General features: G+C 46.0%; 1 long non-coding RNA gene across 1 annotated transcript; it reads right to left on the minus strand.

Moving 5' to 3' along the window:
* Positions 1-445: 445 nt before the first annotated feature.
* LOC142571460 (uncharacterized) lies at positions 446-3,136 on the minus strand. Its single transcript, XR_012825883.1, has 4 exons — positions 2,997-3,136; positions 1,778-1,897; positions 589-672; positions 446-519 (listed from the first exon to the last, which is right to left on the minus strand). It is a non-coding gene; the product is annotated as an uncharacterized LOC142571460 (long non-coding RNA).
* Between the last annotated feature and the right edge of the window lie 8,396 nt (positions 3,137-11,532).

An 11,532-nucleotide genomic window follows, 5' to 3' on the forward strand; every position in this document is an offset into this window, starting at 1 on the left:
AATTTCATTAATTTGTTCCTTCTCTACATTCTGTGCCTTCATGTGTTAATTATCGTGCAGTCTAGCTAAACGGAAGTAGTGAATAAAAATAGCCCCAAAATACTACCATACCTCAATTTAAGCGCATATAAAGTATGAGCAATGCCTCCATCCTTAGTATTAATTCAGGGGAAGAAAATCTAAGGCGACAACATTAAATCGTGTAATGATGCTCCGCTCGACTCGCACCACTGACCAATACAAATGATAATGCTACAATATAAGTACTGAACAGGAACACAGATGTGAGTAAAAGTAATCACAAGGTGAATGCAGAGAGCTTTCTGGACGATATGTGAAAAGTTTACAAATGAGTGTAATATTTAGTATCGTTACATTTGAGATGTTTTCCTTATGAACTAGTAAATTATATTTCACATCACATACCTTGGCCGCATTCAGTATAGCGGATCTCTTTGTCCATGGCAACCACTGGGCTGTCAAGTGGGGGCTCTTCCACATGGGACCACGGTGCGGAGTCTAAAACAAACAAGTGTAAACAAAGCACCCAATGAAACCAATTCTTTCCTGTATGAGCTATGCATTTACCTTTAGAGCAGCCAGGCTGTGATTCTTGCACAGGCATTCAGGCCGATTCATTTTCTATGGAGGCACCTCCTGGGACAGTCCTCTCTAAAGCAAAAAGAAGAAAAAGAATATATATAGATCCCACGCAATGTGGGAATCGATGCAAGCAAAGCTTTCTGTGCTGTTTGCGTTCAGTGGCAATATTTGGCGGTGATGCTGACGGCCTACGACAGTCGTGATGCGATGTTCAATGTTACCTTACGTGCACCACTTGTGTTTGCCTACGTAGTACACCAAACAGCGAGGCGTGTTTGCTCGAGGCATTGTTGTGCGCCATTGTTCGTATGCTGCAAGCAATTTAGCACTGCCATTCTTCACACGGGCGCATGGCATCGTGGCTGAAATGTTTATTTGCTCGACAGCCGCTTGCGTGTTGTCGTCTTGACGCTGCGGTACTGAGTGCAGCTTTGCGTCTGCACGCCTGCATCAGTTGTCATCATGTACAAACTTGCAGGGTGTTTATTTTTCAGAAATAGCAGAAACGTGCCGTTTCATTCTTAAACTAACATTTTTACAGTTTCTCCGCAACTGTTGCCATGTCTAGTAGCGACCTTTCTTTTATTTAAGCGACCCCAAATGAAGCATGCTTTCTGGTGGCGTCTTTCCCTTCTTCCACGATCATACTATGTATGCAAGGCGCAACGAGCGAATATCAACTATTATTCATTCGTTTGGTCAGGGCGTTGGCTTTACAAATTCTCTGTATTATCTTTCCATTGACTATCTCCCCTCTGGAAATTTGCACGTGAGTACAAAAGCGCTGCAGCTTCTACAATGCTTATACCGCAGGCTAACGCGCAATTACAGCGCTCCAGAGGTAATTGTGTCGATGGCCGAGGAGTTCCAGAGGACATTGTGACGACTAAAGAACTCCAGAGGGCATTGTGGCGACGCCCGCGCAGTTCCTGCTGGAAAGGGCTCACAGACGCCACTCCCGCGTCCCTACTATGTACAAGTACAATGAAATTTCTCGTACATTGCGTACATTATATACATTACGTACTCAGCCACTCCCCGACGCCGCGTGCAGGTCAGCGACAGCAGCAGCAGTGGAAAAGCCGAGGGAAGTGGCAAAGAAAGCATCGCTTTAAAATATTTGATACACTAGGCAATCAAAAAAGCTTTGGCTAACATTCCACATTATACTAACCATATTGCACTGAGGAGAGACTAGATGTGCAAGCTTCCACGGTTTCATGTGACACTGAGGCCTCGAACACGGTGCCTGGCACATTGCATTGCACCTTTGCCTTAGCAGCATTTTTCGTTTCTGAAATTATAGACGCAACGAAACGACATTATTAGTGTTCACAAAGTAATGCAGAGCGCATTGCAGAGCTCTAGGCAAAAAAAAAAGAAGAAAAGACGCGTACATAAGCAAAATTCGTGCGAAAGCTATACAACATGTATTCTCCGGAACAACGCTGTATATAATTATACATCATTGTGCGAAATTGGAATGCAAGTTGTAAGAGAACGGGTGACGTTGCGGTAAAAAGAGAATTGTGTATTCTTCACAGTTAGTCAATGCTAACCACCGATTCGCATGTTAAATTACTGGCCCGTTTGACTAAAAGAAAATAGAAAAAACGCGCATTTTTACCCAAAAAGCGAAGCACTAATAACGATAGCAAAGCATTAGACCACTACTCTAACTAAGGTACGTAGTTTTACCTGCCGTAACAGTAATCATTAGCTTACTAATAACCATGGTGTCACGCGAGCACAAGCATTAATGAACATACCTCATTTGACGACAGCGAACAATTGCTGTCAAGTTGGCTTGAAGAACGCAGAGGGGAGCGAACGTTTGTTTTGTTGCTCCCTTCAACGCGTCTCCGAACTTTTGAGATTACGCAACCTCCAGCACTACGCGCACCGAAAGAAAGCGGAAATGCAACCACGAACCGCCTCGGCTTGCCCGACCTCTGCACACACCGCAGATTACCTCCAGGCCAGGGCGCGGGCAGTCACGCACCACCACAGCATGGCTAACGGAGGGTGCGCGAGGCGAGTTGTACAATACTGAACGATTTCTGTCAACTACATCAGCCCAAAGCACGGCGCCAGTACAAGAAACGTATTGTTGAGGTCATTTAGTTGCCCAGACACAACTCATCCCGCCGACAAGCTCAATATTTTAGAAAGGTCTAATCCAATATTTGCACAAAATGACAACATGACAACATCGAATTTAGCTCAATGTAAATCGAAGAGCATAAAGAAGCAAATATATCAACAATAACTTTTTTCAGAAACACACACATGCGCACGCGAGAGCATGCACTATGTCAAATGTTGAATTGCGAACTATAAAGAATTCACGCACTATCCACCTAAAAATAATTTAAAGCAAAAGTTCTGCTTACCGAGATCACATATTTTTCCGTGTGCATTCGGGACGTGGTCACAATAGTCACACCTCACCAGATTGTCACTTTCCGACAGGCGCAGAATGGTGTATCGCTTGCACTCACAACCCGGCTCGTTGCAGCGACCGCGCAACACACCGAAAAGATCTCTGCTGCACAAAGGCATGAGGGTGCAGCGGATGGCGCAAGTTCCCAGTAGAAGCGGTAATAACTACTGCAGGCTACAAGTGGTGGCAGCACACAATGGTGATCGGATGGTATCCAAACAAGTCAAATATAATGGCCGTCTCAGAACGACAACAACGACAGGACGACAGCGCGCTAACCACTCCCGCCGGCTCCGAGCCTCCCGCTCCCGCTTAAAATCTTCCCAGCGTGCAACTCGAGCTATCTCGATTGGACCGAGGAGGAGAGATGATAGCACCGTGGATGGCCGCGCTCCGGTGTGGCTGATGCCTGCTCCCTGCCGCCATGTTAGAAAGAGGCACTTAGAGGCACAAGCAAAAATGAAAAAAAAAATGAAAACAAGCAATGAATTACAGAAATAAATGTCAGAGGTGCCAGTGATGTTATTGGTGTGATGGTGGAAGCATTTCGTGTTTGGACAGTGATAAAGATTTCATTTCTCAGTTGGCGGCTTCACACATTTAACGCTCTTTTCATCTGTCTATGTCTCCTAAAAAGACAACGGAGCGGACGGCGCTCGCTTTTATGTGAGTGTAGCGGCATCCTGTTGATTTCACTGAACGTTTGGCGCGTTTCGTGTCTGCTGTAACTTAAATTTGCGGTCGTTGTAGTGCCAATCTTCGGCACAGCTTATATATAATGCCCAAAGAAAGCTGGCAGTGGAATCAGTTGCTACAAGTTTTATTAGAAAACATCCTAAGTGCAATGCAGAATGGTTCGCCGACATGTAGGTTGTTTATTTCAAAGCAGTTACGCCGGTCGCCTAGCGCGTACCGCATCCCCAGCTCCCTCGCCGCACGTTTATACTTATGTACGCACGCTGCCTAGCTGGTACCGCGTGTCGGCATGGTTTTCTTAGGCACGCGCTTCTTGCACACTAACTATTAACTTCATCTTGAGCGGTTATGGTTGAAGCATGGAAAATTTTTGGTTGACAGCATCAAGGCAGTGCAGGGAATGAAACGAACCCGGTTAAAGGTAGAAAATGTATGCAGACAACTGAAAGGTTCTGCACAAGGACATTTTAGTAGACAAGTTGAATTATATTGATGTGTGATAGAACCATCCAATGTTTTCAACAACCTTTTACTGAAAGATCCACCGCGTTCGTGTGCTTTTCTTCTACTGTTCATTCTCGCCTCGTACATGAAATTTGTTTTAAAATATTCATTTTTTCTAAAGAAACTCGCCCGCTTTTGTTTCTCGTGTTGAAATACCGATGTTCCATGCCTGTCTCATGGTGGCTAGAATGCGTGCGAGAGCAGGGGGCTTCCGTCACGTTCGACTGCTGGGTTTCCGCAGGCAGTGCACGCCACATCATTCGATGACACAGTCTTCGTTGCTGATACTTCAAATAAGGCTGTGCGCCAAGTATGGAGGTTCGTCAAAGAACAGCGCGCAGATGAACTTGCAAGTGCGATCGTGCTAGATTTATTTGTTGGTTTTAAATCGTGAAAAATGTAACTGCTTGGCTGACAGAAATTAAGACCGAATACAACCCGAACTGCCGAAGTCCTACGTTTGTAATAACCAGATCATAACTGCAGAACACGAACACATTAGGATACATTTATCAGCAAACGTCCAATCCATGATGTAGGTCTCCTCACTGATGCGCTGCAGTGTTCTTTAGAGGTTAAAATCTAAAGGTTACAAGGCGCTTTGCGCTGAATTAACCTCTAAATCCGTCAATTTTGACTCTTGTAACCTATAGATATATATATACGTAACAACATTTAATTAAAACATCAACATATTTCGCATGTAACCTTTATTTTATAAGTTACTCGTGATTAAAGGTTACCATAAAAGGTACCGTGCTAACAGTGTAGCAGCGCAGTTTCTTCTCGCATATGAACCCTCCTTACCAATACAGCCTGTTAGTGGTAGCTTCGTGATGCATGATGTAGAGTTGGTGGATATATTAATGGTAGTGAAAAACCTTTCTGTAAGTAAGGCGGCGGGACCAGATGGAATTCCCTTCAGATTATTGAAAGATAATACAGACTTGTTAGGTATTAATCTGTTGCAGATGTTTAATCCCTCCTTGGAAGCGGGAAAGTACCCTGACGCCCTCAAAGTAGCAAAAGTAGTACCAATTTATAAGGAAGGAGATCGTTCTGCCCCCAGCAACTATAGACCAATATCTGTTTTGAGCATATTTAATACTTTGTTTCAGAAGATAATTTGTACACGCATGCAGGAATCTTTAGGTGAACATAATATTACTTTTCCTAATCAGCATGGGTTTCCTCCTCATAGATCCACACCATTTGCAGTTCTTGCGCTTACACAATTGATTAATACAGCATCACATGATAATAAGATTGCCGTTGTTGTATTTCTAGATTTGAAAAAGAAAGCATTTTGTACGGTTAATCATATAATATTATTTCATAATTTGTATACTTTATAGTTTTAGGGGGCGAATATCGGATCTGCGAAACAGTTATCTCTCTGACCGGAAGCAGTATGTTGTAATTAATAACCTCATGTCAGCATCACATAGTGTTTCGAGGGGGGCTCCGCAAGTCTCAGTCCTTTGGCCCGTCTTCTTCTCGCTATACGTCAATGATGTTCCGTCGGTGTTAACGTGCTCCGAAGCTTTATTATACGCGGATGATAGGGTTTTAATTTTTATCGGGGACACTATTGAAGAACTGTAGGGGCAAAATAAATCAAGAACTCGGTCGTGTCGAGAAATTGTTCACGCAGAATAAGCTTACACTGAACATCGACAAAACCAGTTTTGTAGTCCTCCAGGCCAGGAGGAAGGAAACGAATTGTGACTCTCTGTCTATATTTTTGAATAATGTCTTGTTGAGCAGAGAGAGAGAGAGAGAGAGAGAGAAGGGAAGACGGAAAGGCAGGGAGGTTAACTAGACTGAGTCCAGTTTGCTACCCTACACGTGGGGAGGGGAATGGGGAGTGAAAGAGGAAGAGAGAGAACTTAAGTGTAGGACGTCTATAGTCGGGCACACAAGTCTGTTGCCCTCAGGTAGCGAAAAAGCGCTCGAACGGCTTTCTGGGCCAATGAACTGTGAGGCCAGGCTCCCAAGATCTTCGCTTCCGTAAATGGCCTGTCATCCAGTCTATTTAAGGCACACTGGAGAGTCTCACGTTGAATATCGAAGCGAGAACAGTGGCACAGAAGGTGACTGATGGTCTCTTCACACTTGCATTTAGCGCACATTGGTGAATCCGCCATTCCAATACGGTAGCTGTAGGAGTTGGTGAATGCTACTCCTACCCACAGCCGACACAGCAGTGTTGCGTCACGTCGTGGAAGGTTCGCTGGTAATGTAAGTTTCAGTGATGGGTCGAGGCTGTGTAAACGACACTTAGAGTTCTGTGGTGTATGCCAGCAACCTAACGTGATTGCACGAGCGAGACTGCGAAGCTCTCTTGCAGCGTCGACTCTGGATAAAGGTATAAGGAGTGTCGGTGAGCCAGCCTGGGCACGTCGGGCAGCGTCATCGGCGAGGTGATTACCAACGATGCCACAGTGTCCCGGCAGCCACTGAAATATGATATCATGTCCTCTTTCAGATGCGCAATGGCAGGTTTCGTTGATTTGTGACACCAGCTGTTCATAATTGCCACGTCGTAAACTTCGCAAGCTCCGGAGGGCTGCTTTCGAGTCACAAAATATTGCCCATTTGTTGGGCGGTTCTTTTTCAATGTATTCGACAGCAGCGCGAAGAGCGGCCAGTTCAGAACCTGTAGATGTCGTTACGTGTGAAGTCTTGAACTTGATGACGACCGATTGAGATGGTAGAACAACGGCGCCCGTAGAATTTTCCGAGACGGAACCATCCGTGTAAACATGAATTCGGTTAGCGTATGAACAATGCAGAAGTTCCAATGTGATCTGCTTGAGAGCCGCGGTGGTCAGGCTAGCTTTCTTCACTATTCCTGTAACAGCGAGGTACACAGGAGGCTTCTTCAAGCACCACATAGGGGATGGCGTTCTTGTTGCGGGTGAGTGCCTCAAAGACAAAGAGTGCCGGTTAGCCGCAATTGATCTGGAGAACGCTGCCTTGGGTCTTTTCTCAGGCAAGTGAGCGAGATGGTGGTCAGGGACTCTGGAAATATGGCGAACATGAGCCCGGAGTGCGTCGATATCTATATAGGTCCTTATTGGGTTGTCTCTCGCGGTGGCAATTGTTGCCACGGTTGAAGCATTTCGAGGTAGCCCCAGACATGTTCGAAGGGCTTGGCCTTGAATGCTCTGTAGGACATGGATGTTGGTTTTGTTAGCATTGGACAGCACCGGTGTGCTGTATCGCAAGTATCCTAGGAAGAGCGTCCTGTATAGTTGAAGCATAGATGCCACGGATGTGCCCCAAGTTTTTCCGGCAAGAAACCTTAGTATATGGGAGATAGAAGTAAGCCTCTTCTTCAAGTATGAGATGTGGGGGCTCCATGAAAGGTCTCTGTCTATAATAACGCCTAGGAATCGGTGAGTTTTTGCGTAGGAAATTGGTTGGTGGTCAATAGAAATGGGGTACCAGGTCATGGGCTTGTGGGTAAAGGCGACTAAGGCGCACTTCTCGGTCGAAATGCTGAGGCCTTGCGCACTCAGGTACGATGATGTTAGGGTCACTGCTTTTTGGAGCCGTGCACGCACCTGGAGACGTGTAACTGCCGAGGCCCATATGCATATGTCGTCAGCATATATTGAAAGGTTTACTGTATGTGGTAGAACGTCGGCAAGGCCAAGGATTGCAAGGTTGAACAAAGTGGGGCTAAGAACCCCACCCTGAGGGACGCCACGGTAAGTGTAATGGTCAGCAGTTCGGCCATCTGCACTGTGCACAAAGAAGGATCTTTTGAATAGATAGCTCCGAATCCACCGAAACATGCGTTCACCAATTCCGTTATTTTCCAGGGCATCAAGGATTGCTTCATGCGTTACATTATCATAAGCGCTTTTCACGTCGAGGAATAGTGCAACCGATATACGCTTGTGGTGTTTTTCTTGTTGTACAGACGTGACTAGGTCGATGACGTTGTCAATAGAGGAACGGCCTCTTCTAAAACCAGCCATGGCATCGGGGTATACGTTGTGGCGCTCAAGATACCATTCTAGGCGGGTGAGAATCATTCTTTCCATGACCTTCCCAACACAGCTGGACAGCGCGATGGGTCGGTAGGACGCTAGGTCAAGTGGCGACTTTCCAGGCTTCAGGAGTGGTACCAAGCGGCTGGACTTCCACCGCTCAGGAACGACGCCATCATTCCATGACTGGTTATAGCATTCCAGTAGTCTTCTTCGGCCATCTTCACCTAGGTGGCATAAAGCAGCGTAGGTGATGCCGTCTGGTCCTGGCGACGATGAGCGCCTGCAGGAGGCCAAAGCAGCGTCCAATTCCTCAAGTGAGAAGGACACATTCAATTCTGGGAAGCGTGTCGCAGGAACCTCACCCAGATTTCGCTACTGATGGTGACCACACTGCCCGCAATCTTCACACAGAAGTCTTCGGCTATATCTACCTGTGAGCGGCCTTGATAGAGGGCTAGGGCTGAGAATGGGTGTCGTTGCTGTGGAGACGAGCCAAGACCGCGCACCGTCCTCCATATGATAGACAGCGGCTTGCGGGGGTCAAGTGATTCGCAGAACGTCTTCCACCGTTGCTCCTCCAGCCTGTCCATACGACGTTGGATTTTCTTCTGTATACGTCGAGCGACTCTAAGGTCATGAATTGACTTCGTGCGCCTGTATCGCCTCTCGGCTCTTCTGCGAATCGTTCGAAGTCGCTCAAGTTCCATGTCAAAATCCGTACGTTTTTTAGCGGATGTAAATGTGTACTTAGACGATTCCAGTACACTTGTAATAAGGTTCTCAATGGTGCCGGTAAATCCTTGTTTGCATGCCTCTTCCACCTTTGTCTTATACGTTGACCACCTTATATATGCTTGTCGGGAAGTACAGGAGGAGAAGTTTCCAAATCCAGTGATACTTAAGTAGGTGGGAATATGGTCACTACCATGAGTCTCGATGTCAGAGAACCATCGAACATTTTGACCAAGTTGCCGTGACACCAAGGTCAAGTCTAAGCAACTGCTGTAGTTCGAACCACGCAAGTACGTCGGACTGCCATCGTTCATAATGCTAAGTTCATGGTCGGAAGCAAATTCCACAAGTTTCCGGCCCCTGGAATCTATTCTGGAGCTTCCCCAAGCCAAGTGATGAGCATTAAAGTCTCCCGTGATTATCCAGGGTCCAGTAGTCGCCGTCAGGATGTCTCGCAATCGGTCGCCGTCGAACCGACTATATGGGGATATGTAGGCGCCGATAAGGGTGAAGGCCACTTTATTCTTTGTAATACGGAGACACACGTATTGGTTTCCATCATGAGGCTGCACCGAGTGGGGAATGTAAGTCAGTTCTGTACGGATGTAAACAATTACTTTGCTGGATTGCCCGCACGTCGACGCCATAAAGGCTTCGTATCCAGAGAGTCTTAGCGCTTTGGACACGTTCGGTTCACATATTACCACTACAGGAAATCGGTGCGTGAAAACGTATTGGCGGAAACATGAAATCCGTGATTTAAGTCCTCTGGCATTCCACTGGAAAATCGTCGCGCTACGCACTTCATCAGGGAATGAAGGCAGTGGAAGAGCCATTGTGCTTATGCAAGATTTTCAAGCACTGGGCTCAGGGCATCCAACACTTGCACTGCGCTTCGAGCTGTTGTTCGAGCATGCCGCTACAGGTATCTAGGTGTTTGGTTTGAACCTGATATGCATTGGAAATATGAAATTGGTAAGGTATGTTCCAAATTGGCGTATGGTTGTCATGTACTGTCAAAAGTCCGTCAATTTTTTTACCCTCAAGTTTTACAGATACTTTACTTTGCTTTTATACAGAGTCACCTTTATTACTGCTTAAAGCAGGCACGTACCCAGGATTTTTCTTCGGGGGGAGTTGGGGCAACCCAAGGTAACTTTTCTATGCAAATGATGGTACCTTTACTATAATACACATGTGTATCACGGCCGCCATTCGCCATAAGGACGCGTAAACCCGCAAAAGAGAAATGAAATAAGGTGTTTCTCACAGGTACGCCGTTGAGATACACCTCTCCTTTGCTTGGCAAACAAGGAACCACATCACATGGACTCACGCAGGAAAGAAACGGGCAGGAAGAATACTGCCAAGAACAAGTAAACAAGCGAAAGTGTAAAATAAAGATTTCTGTAGTAGCATACAACCTTAAAAAAAAAAAAAGCAGCAGTTGGCAACCAAGGCACACGGACCACGCGGGGTTGTGTAACTCCGCCAGCCAATCGTAGAAGCAAACAAAATCGTCGTCATGCGGCCTTTTCAAAATGGCGTCCTACTTGATACCTCCGGAGCGTCTGCTGTTCTTGAAGAGTCTTTTCATCAACGGAAGCAATGGGGTGTGCAACAGACATTGACAAAGTGTATGGAGTCTGAGCATTTCACTATTCAAAAGCCTACCTGCCGTGGTTGTCTAGTGGCTATGGTGTTGGGCTGCAAAGCACGAGGTCGCGGGATCAAATCCCGGCCACGGCGGCCGTTATTTTCGATGGTGGCGAAATACAAAAACACCCGTGGTACTTAGATTTAAGGGCACGTTAAGGAACCCCAGGTGGTTCATGTTTCTGGAGTGCCCCACTATGGTTATCATAATCAGAAGGTGGTTTGGCATGTAAAACTCCATAATTAATTAATTAAATCTTCCAAAGTCTGCGGTACGCTACACTTTACAGCTGAGCCCGTTTTACTCATCAAACTTCAGTGCCAACTGAAGTGAAACTTGACAATAAATATTCTTTAGCAAACAGCGCGAATAACGGGACACAGAAAAGAGGCACAGGACACATGTACTGACTTCAAACACCACGTCTGTTTATTGCACGAGCGCAGGTAAATATAGAGGCAGTGAAGAAAAAACTTTAAAGGCGTGAAAAGCGCATGTAAATGCAACCCCTGTTTTAGAAAAATCGCTGTCATCCAAAAGCACGCTGACCAGCGCATGTGTGAAATTATCGAAGCGTTTGCCATCACCCAACGGGGTCCTTCATGCACCAGTTCACCATCCACCCAGTTATTAGACAAGGAAATCGCGTATCTGCAAATTTAACCAATCTCCACCCACCTGCAATTTCAAGTCATTATTTTCATGTTTTCACGCTTTTATGTTTTTACTATTACTTCTCTGCCTATGCATCCTGCGCTGGCGCAATAAACCTATTTGTTGGAAGTCAGCGCCTGTGTCGTGTGCCTCTTTTCTGTGTCCCGTTATTGGCGCTGTTACCTAAAGAATGTGTTCATATCAACAAGCCCGGCTAGCTACTATTCTGACAACAAATA

This window comes from Dermacentor variabilis, chromosome 1, assembly GCF_050947875.1.
Source record: "Dermacentor variabilis isolate Ectoservices chromosome 1, ASM5094787v1, whole genome shotgun sequence".
Taxonomy (NCBI): domain Eukaryota; kingdom Metazoa; phylum Arthropoda; class Arachnida; order Ixodida; family Ixodidae; genus Dermacentor; species Dermacentor variabilis.